Consider the following 13112-nt stretch of genomic DNA (forward strand, 5'->3'; position numbering starts at 1 on the left):
CATGAGCCATTGTAACCACTGCAGGCACATATGCATCGGGTAACAACCATCTTTGTTGCTCTGTCGATTCAATCCAACAACCATTTGCATCCATTCTCCCTGTACTTTCTCTCCACATGCTTAACTCTTTCTCCGTGGCCTCAGCTTGGATGGACTTCACACTTTCTATTGTGTTTTCACATATTCCAATATCACCAGTCCATCTTTCTGGGCTCGCAACATACATTCGGCTCATCACATTCTTTGCCGTTTCTTTAGCAGTTTCATCAGCAAATGCATTTCCACGACCAACATCATCGATCACTTTCTTGTGTGCACTACATTTTACAACTGCTACTTTCAGGGGCAACGTCAGTGATTCAAGAAGCTCATTCACCAACTGACCATGCGGAATCTTAGCTCCATGTGAAGTCAGGAACCCACGTTCTCTCCACAATCGACCAAAACTGTGAGCCACTCCAAAAGCATACTGACTGTCGGTATAGACAGTCACTTTCATTCCTTTCGATAACACACATGCTCTCGTTAACGCCACGAGTTCGGCGGCTTGAGCCGAACCATGTGGTATTCGCGCAGTTTCAACGATTGTGTGCAGAGTTGTGACAGCATATGCTGTAGTCACGTTACCATTTGGGAGTTTAAAGCATGAACCATCCACCCATAATGTACCATCACATTCGGCGAGAGGAGTATCGGATAGATCAACTCTCCCTCTGGTCTCCTCCTCCGTTCTGAGGAAACAATCGTGCTGTTCTGAAGCATCCGATTCCTCAGTAATTGGTAACAATGTGGCTATGTTCAGAGTACTGCACCTTTTGATGTGCACATGGCTTGCTAGTAGCGTCAATTCATAACTGGACAGTCGAGCACTAGTTAAGTGCTGTGTCTTGGTCCTATTTAACAATGTATCTACTGCATGCGGGACCATCACAATTAGTGTATTATTCATTACTAGGCCTGCAGACTGTCGAATAGAAACAGCTGCTGCTGCTGTGGCCTTTAGACAACTTGGCAATGCTCGTGCTACCGGATCCAAAGTTCACGAAAAATAGGCGCATGGCCGTTGTCTATCTCCATATAACTGAGTCAGCACAGACAATGCACAACCCTCCTTCTCGTGGACATATAATGTGAAAGGTTTATTGTAGTTGGGGTTACCTAACACAGGGGCCGAACATAATGCTGTGCGTAATTCGAGAAAACTTTTCTGACACTCATCGGACCAAGGAATGGGATTGGGTGTATTTGTACACGTTAGTGCCAATAAGGGTTTGGCTAATAACGAAAAATTTGGGATCCACTGTCTGCAGTACGATGTAATGCCCAAGAAAGCGCGTACTTCTCTCTGCGTTCTTGGCACATTTAATTTTGCTATTGCCTGAATTCTTTCTGGGGTCAGTTTCCTTCCCTCCTTCGATAAGAGATGACCTAAGTAGGTCACTTCTTGTCGGCAATATTGGAGCTTGGAAAGTGACACCTTGTGATGTAGATCACATAGATGACGCAGTAGTGCCAATGTGGCCATTTTACATATTTTCTCAGTATCCGCGGCTATGAGCAAATCGTCCACGTACTGTACGAGAGTGGAACCTTTGGGCAAAACCATTGCGTCAAGCTGACTTTTCAGAGCTTGACTGTATATTGAGGGGCTTTCACAGTAGCCTTGAGGAGCGCGTTTAAAGCGGAAGCTGCGACCACCTAAACTAAAGGAAAAAATATCCCTGCTTTCCTCAGCAATCGGGATACTGAAGAAAGCATTCTTCAGGTCAATCACCGAAAACCAGGATGCGGATGCTGGAATCATAGTCAATAATGTTGTAATGTCGGGGACAACTGGGAATTGTGGCACCACTATCTTATTTACTTCCCTAAGATCAATCACGAATCTATACACAGGTGGCTGAGAAGGGTCAGTTCGTTTTAACACAGGCAGAACAGGACTATTGCAAACATTGCCCCGTGTTTCTTCAATTACGTCTTTCTCAATTAACTCGTAAACAATCGCTAGCAAAGCTTTTTCGCCCTCATTGGATATCCTGTATTGGGGAATTCGTGGCATTTTGACATTCGACTTCAATGTTACAACATACGGTGGAATTTCTAAAAGACCTACATCATTCGGACCAGTAGCCCAAAGAATATCCGAAAGAAGTGTCAATTCTGTTGGAAGCGTATTTCTCGACAAATACATGGGAGAAACCACTTTCTTACCTAAAGTAGGTTGTACTCCTGAGGGAGAACAGTACAAAGTCGCATACAATCTTTTTAGCAAATCTAATCCTAGCAAATTTTCACCACAACCTGTTGTCAAAATAAGGGGTGCTTCGAATTCACAAGGACCAACAGAAAGAGATAAAGGGTCAGAAATCGGATTTCTAACCGGGGCGCCAGAAAAACCTACGGAAACGTTCATTTCGCCCGACAAAGGTGCGCCAGGGAGTTTGGAGTGCATAATAGAACTCTTTGTAGCACCAGTATCCAACAGAAAAGGTTCTGACACACCCGATGTAATCACCTCAACGTAAGGTCCACTCTGATCTACTGGAACTGAAACAACTCCCTCTCTTCGTCTAAGGCTGTCCTAGCAATCGTTATTCTCCCACTGCTCATTTTCTGGGTAATACTCATCGACGTAGTATTGCGCTGTCCTGTCAGATACGTTATTTTGCTGGTCAAACCTGTTCATAGAGTTTTGTGGTGGAAGGGGACGTGCGTCCTGAGGGGTGTTTCCACGCCCTCTACCTCTGGGCGCTTGCTGACTACCACAACCTCGTACACCAGAAAACTCATTTGTACGTTGCGGCAGGGCAGGACAGTCATATTTGTAATGACCTTCTTGTTTGCAGTATAAACACTGATTGGGACCTATGCGGTTTTGATTGTAATCGAATCTCTGCAAGTTTCTCTGTGGCTGCTGAAAAGTGTTCCGGTAGTGATTCGGACCATTATTATTTCTATTACCACCACCACGTGGAGGATAGGCTTGCTGTAGCAAAACCTTCGTTTTGAGTTCTCTAGTTTTCTTTTCTACTTTATCTTTCTCATCCTTGTCTCTATTCTCGTAGTACTGTGCGGTAGCTAATATCTGGGCTGAAGATGAGACTGCCCAAGAGCTTTCTGAATCCTTCAATTTTCTACACAAGTCTGGAAGCAGATTGTGCACAAATTTATCGACGAACAATCTCTGACCACCTTCTGTGGTCATATCTTGACCGCTGTGGTCAATGAATGTTTCTTCAAATCTGGTGAAGAAATCTGACACAGTTTCTTCTTTCTTTTGCTTGCATGCAGATAACTTATCCCAATTTACACGTATCGCAGGCATTATTGTCTTCATGGTGGGTTTCAAAGAGGGGGGAGGCGAGAGGACACTATTAACCACTCAAGATGGTGGAAGGTCCAGTAGCAGCTTAGTGTCCGTACTGAGTACTAGAGAGTCAAATCAAAAAAGGGGGGTTTGCTGCACTGTTCCTAGAGGAAAAGGAGGTAAGGGGATTTAGCTGGCGTGACCAAGGGGGGGATTTAAATGATACCCTGGGGCATCCATTTTGTTGGATGTATTTGCCTCACACACCCCGAGGAGTGTCATGCTTCATCATCGGCGGTTGCTCCTCGTCGGGGAGGCGGTGCAATCCCCGACGGGCACACCTCAGAGAGGGGCTCTTTGGCGGAGATCTTTTTCCAACTGCCTTTTGGTGAAGTGGGGGTATGTGGGCAGGGTCGTGTATTCCTATGATAAGGCGGCTAAAATGTAACAAGGGGTACCGGAATGGACTTTATTCTGGGGGTCCCCTGGCTACAGGTAAAAGGTGAAGCTAGTTGCCTAGGTGTCAACCTATTATGTTGTGTAACCCCTAGTAGAAACTAGCAGTGCATGTGGTCAACATGTTTCTCGCTAATGGTATATTGACCGCGATTCTTCAGGACCAAAGTGAAGACAACAACATGCTAGTATCATATGTGTTGTATTGTTACCTTAGTGGATTCTCCTATGCCTATAGAAAGGATAAGGAAACAGTAATTAAACAAAAATGCAGGTCACAATATTGCCAGGAAGAAAATATACTATTGTAAATATACTAACATGCTGGTGGTGTTGAAAAGTGATTTTACACATCCACCGCATGCTAAGTGTATTGAGCGTGCAGTGTCAAGGTGAAGAGCACACACAATAACTGGAACTGTGAACAGGACCGTGGATAGTGAGGGTGATGGTTTAAAACAACAATGTAAACAGACAAAGTTAAAAATGCAGCAGTCTTCAAATCAATGCCTGCCTCTAGTATGTCAGGTATTAGGCAGGTCTTATGTGCTAACACCACTAGGTAACTTTGTAGGCATCGTAGCACAATCCCTGTGATCTGAGTAAACCATTTAAACAAGCATGTGTAAATACTCCTACTCACCTAATGGTCATATGTTTAGAGGCCACGTGAGTGTTCGGCGGGGCTGAACTGCAGAGCTAAGCCCCGGAGGTGTGGCTGAAGAGGGGGTTGGAGAAAACGCGGTAAAGAAAAACGTATCTCTGCATTTGATGTTGGCAGACTACATAAGGCTAAACAACCTGTATTGGCGCTGATTGCTCACCCTTAGTCAAGCGCTACACGCACTCACCTGAAGTCTTCTGCGTCCGGGCGTTGTGACCTACCCATCCCCGCCGAGCTCGAGTAGATGTTTGGGCTCGGCGGCGCGGGTTATTTGAACAACACCGGACGTTCAGCGTGATGCGTTGGGTAACCGCCCCCTGCCCAAGGTCACGTGTACAGAGCCGAGTGCGCGGCGGCCATCTTTAGATGGTGTAAACATTGCGGAGCAGCTATTGCCCAGGATTACCGCCCCATGTAAAAACGGTTAAAAAAGCGTGAGTTGTTTCGGTTGTTTGGACCTTTGTATAGTGTGCGAAACCAGGGGGTCCGGCGAACGAGAGGTAAATAAATTTGATAGTTATGACTCACACGTAGTTGTAAATAAGGCTGGTGTCTTATTGCGGATGGCGGCCATGATGTAAGGGGTCCCTTTGCTTGCCAGTGTAGCAAGGTGCAGGTTAATTGTAAGAGGTAGTGCCGCCCACGGGTCGTCATGGTTTCAAGGACTACCCTCATTGTGTCACAACATGTCGATGGTAAACCCTGGTCTACACATGTAGTGGGACCAAAGTGTCCTTATGTAGGGGGCCCATGTTGGTGAGTGTCCTAGGGTCAATGATGGCACCTGCAGGGATGGGAGTGACCCGGAAGTGGTATGTGGTCATTGTCACTGTCAAATCTCGTGGCATGGGAGTGTATCCGGTCACTGTGTCTCATCAGTAGATATTTAAAATGTGGGAATTCATAATGAATGCCAGGGAATGTCTTCATTGAACCCATGTTGGTCAGATGACAACCGATGCACCCATCTCTGTTCCTTATTGAAGAGGACTTTAGTAGGGCAGTTGGGACTGGACTCCAGAACTACCCACTTCATAGAATTCTCGTCATGGTTTGCTTCCACATAATGTTTGCACATTTTGGTGTGGGTCTTTCTGCAGCGGAAATTGCTGCGGTGTTCTATGATTCGAGTCTTAATTGGGCGGGTCGTCATCCCTATGTACTGTAGGTCACAAGGGCATATTAACAGGTATATGCAGTGGGATGTATTGCAATTTGTGTGTTGCCTGAGTTCCCACTTGAAGGTTTCGGAGAGTTGTATAGTTTTGAGAGTCAGGGTGTATCTACAGACCCCACACATGCCACAGGGGTAGTGGCCCACCACGGGGGGTAAATGCCATAAAGTTAGTTGGGTTTCTTTCCTCGCATGTTTAGGCCTGGTGCTAATCAAGATATCTTTTAGATTTTGTGACCTCTTAAAAGCAAATCTGGGTTCCTCTAGGGTCATGTCACCTGTGTTGAGTATGCCCCAATGATGTTTAATCGTGTTCCTGATTTTATTGGACAAGGGGGTAAAGGTGGTCACACAGGTGATCGGTTGGTTTTCAACAGGGGTTCTCTCCTGTCGTTCCAGCAGGGCTTCTCGATTATTATTTCTGGCACGTTTCCTTGCCTTGAGAACATCACTCTTGGGGTAACCCCTGTCAAGGAGGTTCCTCGAAAGAAGAGCAGATTCCTTCTTGTAATCAGCCACAGCACTGCAGTTGCGCCTAATTCGTAAGAATTGGCCAAAGGGCAGATTGGTGCGTAGGGCCCTGGGGTGATGACTCGTATAGTGCAGGAGGCTGTTACGATCCGTAGATTTACGGTACATGGTGGTCTTTATGGAACCTGCTACCAATCTGATCGTTAGGTCAAGGAAAGCGATTTCATGGGGTGAGGATGTCATGGTGAAGTGTAGGTGAGGGTTAAGAGTGTTAACCCAAACCAAGAAACCTTCATGTGAGGTGGGTGGACCGCTCCATAGGATAAGGATGTCATCTATGAAGCGTTTCCACATTCTGATGTTATTACGGAAGGGATTAGACTCATGGTGTATATGAGTATCTTCAAATTGGGCCATATACAAACAGGCTACCGAGGGGGCGAAGGTACTACCCATAGAGGTCCCCTGGGTCTGATGGTAAAATTTGCCTCTGTATTCAAAGTAGTTCTCCGTCAGGGCTAGTGTGGCGCACTCCATGATGAAGGTCTGGGGAGTGTTGGAGCTCCACACTTCTTGCCCAAGTCTTTCCTCAATTACCTCAAGAGTCGCCCTCTGGGGGATATTCGTATAAAGTGCTTCGACGTCTAGGGTAATCAGAAGGTCAATTTCTCCTGTGTCCTGGACTGTATCCAGTATTCTAAGAACATCCGTAGTGTCCTGAATGTAGGAGGGGATGCTTTTCACCAAGGGTTGCAGGAAGTGGTCGCAAAACTGAGACAAGGGTTCTAGCACAGAGTCAATCCCAGAGACAATAGGCCTCCCTGGTACTGGTCTAGTGGCTTTGTGGATCTTGAAAAAAACATATGACCATTAGGTGAGTAGGAGTATTTACACATGCTTGTTTAAATGGTTTACTCAGATCACAGGGATTGTGCTACGATGCCTACAAAGTTACCTAGTGGTGTTAGCACATAAGACCTGCCTAATACCTGACATACTAGAGGCAGGCATTGATTTGAAGACTGCTGCATTTTTAACTTTGTCTGTTTACATTGTTGTTTTAAATCATCACCCTCACTATCCACGGTCCTGTTCACAGTTCCAGTTATTGTGTGTGCTCTTCACCTTGACACTGCACGCTCAATACACTTAGCATGCGGTGGATGTGTAAAATCACTTTTCAACACCACCAGCATGTTAGTATATTTACAATAGTATATTTTCTTCCTGGCAATATTGTGACCTGCATTTTTGTTTAATTACTGTTTCCTTATCCTTTCTATAGGCATAGGAGAATCCACTAAGGTAACAATACAACACATATGATACTAGCATGTTGTTGTCTTCACTTTGGTCCTGAAGAATCGCGGTCAATATACCATTAGCGAGAAACATGTTGACCACATGCACTGCTAGTTTCTACTAGGGGTTACACAACATAATAGGTTGACACCTAGGCAACTAGCTTCACCTTTTACCTGTAGCCAGGGGACCCCCAGAATAAAGTCCATTCCGGTACCCCTTGTTACATTTTAGCCGCCTTATCATAGGAATACACGACCCTGCCCACATACCCCCACTTCACCAAAAGGCAGTTGGAAAAAGATCTCCGCCAAAGAGCCCCTCTCTGAGGTGTGCCCGTCGGGGATTGCACCGCCTCCCCGACGAGGAGCAACCGCCGATGATGAAGCATGACACTCCTCGGGGTGTGTGAGGCAAATACATCCAACAAAATGGATGCCCCAGGGTATCATTTAAATCCCCCCCTTGGTCACGCCAGCTAAATCCCCTTACCTCCTTTTCCTCTAGGAACAGTGCAGCAAACCCCCCTTTTTTGATTATTGTCTTCATGTAATCTACTATCCTACCAGGTAGTTCCGCTATCAGGGGCTCAGGCTTTGCACCACCAACTTGTCGTGCATCTGCAACAGTAATATTAGCCCACGTGTCACCTAATTCCTGGTCATGATCTTCATGACGAATTTTTCCCCATAAAGGCTGTGGAACAACGTTCCCAAATAACATATCGATATCGGCTAAATTCATAATACATGACCCAGCAGTTTGCGATAATTCTTTATAGTACCCTGCAGGATTTTTACGCGGATCTGGTAGTGTTTGTTTGAGTGCTAAAACTTCAGCTCGCTTCCATGGGACATGTACCCATACACGGTGAAAGTGGGGCAGGACAGGTGGGACAGCTGTCGCGTCACCCTCTCTCCACTGTGGGGGAACTTCTCTCATAGGGTATTGTCGTGCCTTTTTCCTACTAGATGCACTAGATTCTGATGGTGACCCAGAACTACTTCCCTTACTTCGATGTGATAATAGCATTTCAACTGCTTTTTCCACATCGGGACCTACAATCATACCCAGACTAAACTTAAACCTTATACGACACATCTCTTGTGGGAGGCAATCCTGATCATTGTCTTCTAAATCTTCGCAAAGAAAAACACACATCTGTTCGAACACATATCTCTGTGTCGCTGTTTCCCATTGATGGAAAACTTCCATGACAGACTGTAAATCATATTTTGCAGTGTCCATGACCCATTTCCGAGCTAAATTATTCAGGGAATCTCTCTCTTGATAATCGGGCAGTTGACTTCGCAACTGTCTTCTTCCTATGTTAGGGGTCGTAGCAGGCGACCCGAAAAGTGGTAATAGAAGATTAGTAACAGTACTGGCCATTTTCTGCCGAAGGAAAGGTGAAACGGAAGAACAAACAGATGAAAGAACGGGGTGAGGTAAAGCGGATGCAGAGATGGCAGAAGAGGTATGAGGACTAATAGATGTGGTACTAGGCAAAATCATAGAAGGGGCATTCGTAGAAAGTACAGTAGGCAAGATCGTAGAAAACACAGGAGCAACAGAAGTGGTCGGTGGGCCTGGAGGAGGCTGCACCGAAGAAGTAGGAGCCAGCTGAAGAACAGCTGGTGGGTGCTGTGGAAAAGCCAGAGGCGCAGATTGTGCAACTAAAGGTTGCGGGGGTGCTGTAGCATTCTGCGCATAGGGCGGTGGCGAAGTTAACAATTGCGACATTAATTGGTCTTTTTCACGCTCTTTTGCTGTCCCTTGCTGAAGAGACGGCAAAACTGGATAGCACTTATCTATTGCCATTTTACGTTGCCTGTGCAATTGTTCATTTACCTGCTCTTCCTCATTATCTTTAAACTGCACGGCAGCTTGCATTACTGAAAGTCCTTCTTCTCTTTTATTTTTCTTAGCTAATTTAATTTCTTTTTGCTTGGCTTCTTTGCGCCATATGCGGAAAGAGTCAAACATCGCCGGCCGGGCTTTCTTTTTGAAGAGTTTAACTTCAAGGTTGTCTAAGATTTCAGAATCAAAGCTACCATATTGGGGCCATTTTAAAACACCGTCTTTCCTAGTGTATTTAATCCATACCTCGTTGTAAACGATGGGGCCTACCCCATGTTTAACGTATAGCTCGTAAGTCGGAGTTCCAACTGGAGGAACCGGACATGAGTCCTCCAATCGGGAGTCCCTATTATTATTACCAAGACAAAACAAATTCCCGAGTCTAAGACTAGGCATCCTTTCTCTCTAGTCTAGTTCCAAAACTTCAAAGGAGTTATCGATTACGATATTGCTCGTGAAAACACGAGTCCTTCGGTTATGGTACTTGCAAGAACCAATAAAAACCTTTATGTATCTCTAAGATATCACAAAAGTAAGTCCAACTAAGGACTAGGAGACGCTCCACTTATACTTAACTGAAAATTATCGATGGCTTCACCAGAAGACTCGTCTCAGCGTTTCGCTCTACCGAAAATGTCAAGGGTCCTACATCAGGGCGATAGCCAGGGCAGCAGTCCTTGTAGCCGTCGGGAAGCGGGGAACCTCGTAGTAAAGACCTTCGGACCACGTCGACATGCAGGGGTCGATGAGGTGGTGGGCCCTCCTCCGGAATTTTCACACGAAGCTCCTCACGATCTTCAGGCTGATTGGTACCACTGGAATCGCTCCAACGCTGGGCGCCAAATGAGGTACTGGGTTTTTAGGAACCGGTACCGAACCGGTAACCCAGCGGTGCCAGGGGATCAACACACCAAAGACCTTGGTTTCTCCTGAGTCAGACCCACAGAAACTTCAGAGTCTTCTAGGTGAAGTCAAAGATTAGTTTATTGGCTGCAACCAAGGTGACAGGGTCCTAGAAGTACGATACAAGTATATTCAGGAGACTGCACACTTTCATGAAGTCAGGCTTCTCTTCTTATACCTAATATTCACCCTTTGGCGAAACATTCCTTAGGTGTGCGGTATTTCATTTATGGTTACTGATTACAAAAAGAAAGCAGAGTCATGATGACATGTACATATTTCACGTCGTGATGCCCATAACAAATCATCCGGCAAGGCCCAACATTTCATCAGATATCGCTGGACCCCTAATAAAAATGGTCACCTCCCCACCATAAAGTAAGTGAGGAAAAGGAGTGGAGAAAGATGTGAGCGAGATATGGCAGGTGTGCGTGCTGAAATGGCTTTATGGCTGGTTGGGCCTAGATACTATCTTGCTTGGCCACTGGGAGGGAACTGACCTAACGAGCTCGGCCTGGGGCAATGGTTCTAACTTGTACTGGGGTCAGGAAGAAGTCGATTAAGGAGTACGTGTCCTTGTGGAATCAAATTCGACTGGATTAAGGCCTATGTAGAGGGCAACATGCAACTAAGGGTTCAGAAGGTAAATGACGATTTCGAGGTGCAATTGTCACTCGAATATACTGAAAATACATGTGCTTGATGTACTCGTCATTTCCGGTCTTTTGATACCAAATTCGTCCTATTTCGACGAAGTTTTTATTCTCGAGTCCGGGACTATTACGGATCCATATTTTTCAGAACCACAGAGTTATTGGCGGCTGTGGAACAAGTGTATTAGCAGTGAGGAGACAGGCTGGGGAGTCAGTTGGTCTACAGCTTGGATTGATGAGATAAGGGGAGACACGGAGCTGGAAAAAACTCATCGGCCCTGCGCTTAACCATGCGTCTAGACAGGTTGGCCAATAAGGCAATTTAAAGTACTTATTCTAATACTTTCTGTTGATTCCGTGCTGGAAGAACTTATACTTCTTGTAATTTAAAATCTGAAAAGAACGTCATTATTTATTGCAGAGAGTATTATACAAGTATTATACTAGGTACATATGGTATCACAGACGGGCTAAACTACACACAGTTTCTCTAGCAGGAAGTTTGATCGGTCCTAAATTGATATCATTGTACCATACAAGTAACAATGCGTTCTGGGAGGGAGCGGCTATCTGTCCCCCCGGCACGCAGATCTCGTAAATCTAAATCTCCAAATACTATAAAAATCTCCAATGCACAATCTAAGGAACTGAGACAAACACTTATCTCACCAATTGCGAGAATGTTTGAAAAATCCTCTAAAATTCCTAAAAAATTTGACTTTTTAAAGGATCCAACAGGAGTTTTATTTTCAATTCAAGGCGACCAAGCAATAGGTAATCTACAAACACCCATTATACCAATTAATGTCATATCGTGTAATAACCAAGAAAGCAAAAATAAACAACCTGGAATAAATGAGGCAAATATGGTGATCACACAATCTAACAGTTCAGTGAACTCTGTAAATCAAATATCAATGGAAGTCTCGGACCAGGACGATCTGCATATAATGAGACCACAGGAATCTGTTATTATAGGGAACACTAAGGATGGGATAAAAACTGGAGACACCTTTGTTGGAGATCTCAATGGGGACTCAGGAATAGCATCCATGCCATCTAGGCTACCTTTGGAAGTCAATGTTGAAATAAGGAAAAATATAGCACAACAAGGGATACTAACACCTAATAATCAAACCATCTTAAATACAATGGATAGTTGCATGCTCAAGAGTCAACTAAGTAAAGAAAACATAGTTTCATTAGATATCGAAAATGCCAGGCTATCATTAAGCAAGGAAAATTGAGAACAAAGCACTCAAATAAAAGATTCATCATACCCTAAATCTGCCGAACCATCGAAACAAGTAATCAATGAAAACTCAGACAGGGAGGTAACACAACTTACGGGAGTTAAAAGAAGGCGAACCTCTGAACCGGAACAATTAGACTGTGAAGATATTACTGGTAATAACGAAAATGTCTTTATTAGTAATGATCCTAAACTACAGGGGAGGGAAAGAAACAAAACCATTGATAACCAGGACTCGGCCTCGGTTTGGGATATTTTCTATCAAACTTCAGCACTTACTATCGAAGCACTATCACTTCAGTCTAATAAAATGGACATCCAAATTGATATTCTAAGCACATTGGGTTAAGCAGTAGCAGGAATAGATCTCAAATTAGCTAACCTCAACTCCCTGATAACCAGAGTACAGGCAGACAAGTCGACATTGTATGTAGAATGTTCACAAATACCAGTAATTAACAAACTAGCAACTATACCAGAGGTTATTAGTACGATGCTAGATGATGTTAAAACAACGCTTAATAGGGGCCTTTTCCGGTCAATAGATGGGAATAGAGGTATGATTTGCCCATCTGAAAATAAAGAAACTAAAAAAGAGAACAAGGCATGCCAAATTGAATTTCAAATTGTTAATCAATTGACAGACCAACTAACTCCAAATACAGGAGAGATTGTTAATAATACTGAAACTGAGAAAGAAATTGCACAAGAAATAGAAATAAGCAAAGGTTATACCGAAATGGAGGAAAAAAGTGACACAGACCGGAACCCATTTATTATGTCAAAAAGGAACAAGAAAAAGTTACGCAAAGCCCGAAATAAAGCAAAACTAGTGGAACAAGTAGGACCATTCCCTCTTAGGGAATCATTACAAAGCAGACTACTTAAGGGAAATATAGAAAATCAACCTATTAAGGAAATAACTAGGGAAATAAGTAACAAGTTGCCAATACAGACAAATGAAAAAGTTAAGTACTATGATATATTTGCCCAAAAAAGAAATGATACTAATATCGATAAGATTATGGAGAATACTATCTGCGGAGATATGAAACCTAAACAAAATACAT

This window comes from Lissotriton helveticus, chromosome 4_1 (genome assembly GCF_964261635.1).
Source record: "Lissotriton helveticus chromosome 4_1, aLisHel1.1, whole genome shotgun sequence".
In the NCBI taxonomy this organism is placed as follows: Eukaryota; Metazoa; Chordata; class Amphibia; order Caudata; family Salamandridae; genus Lissotriton; species Lissotriton helveticus.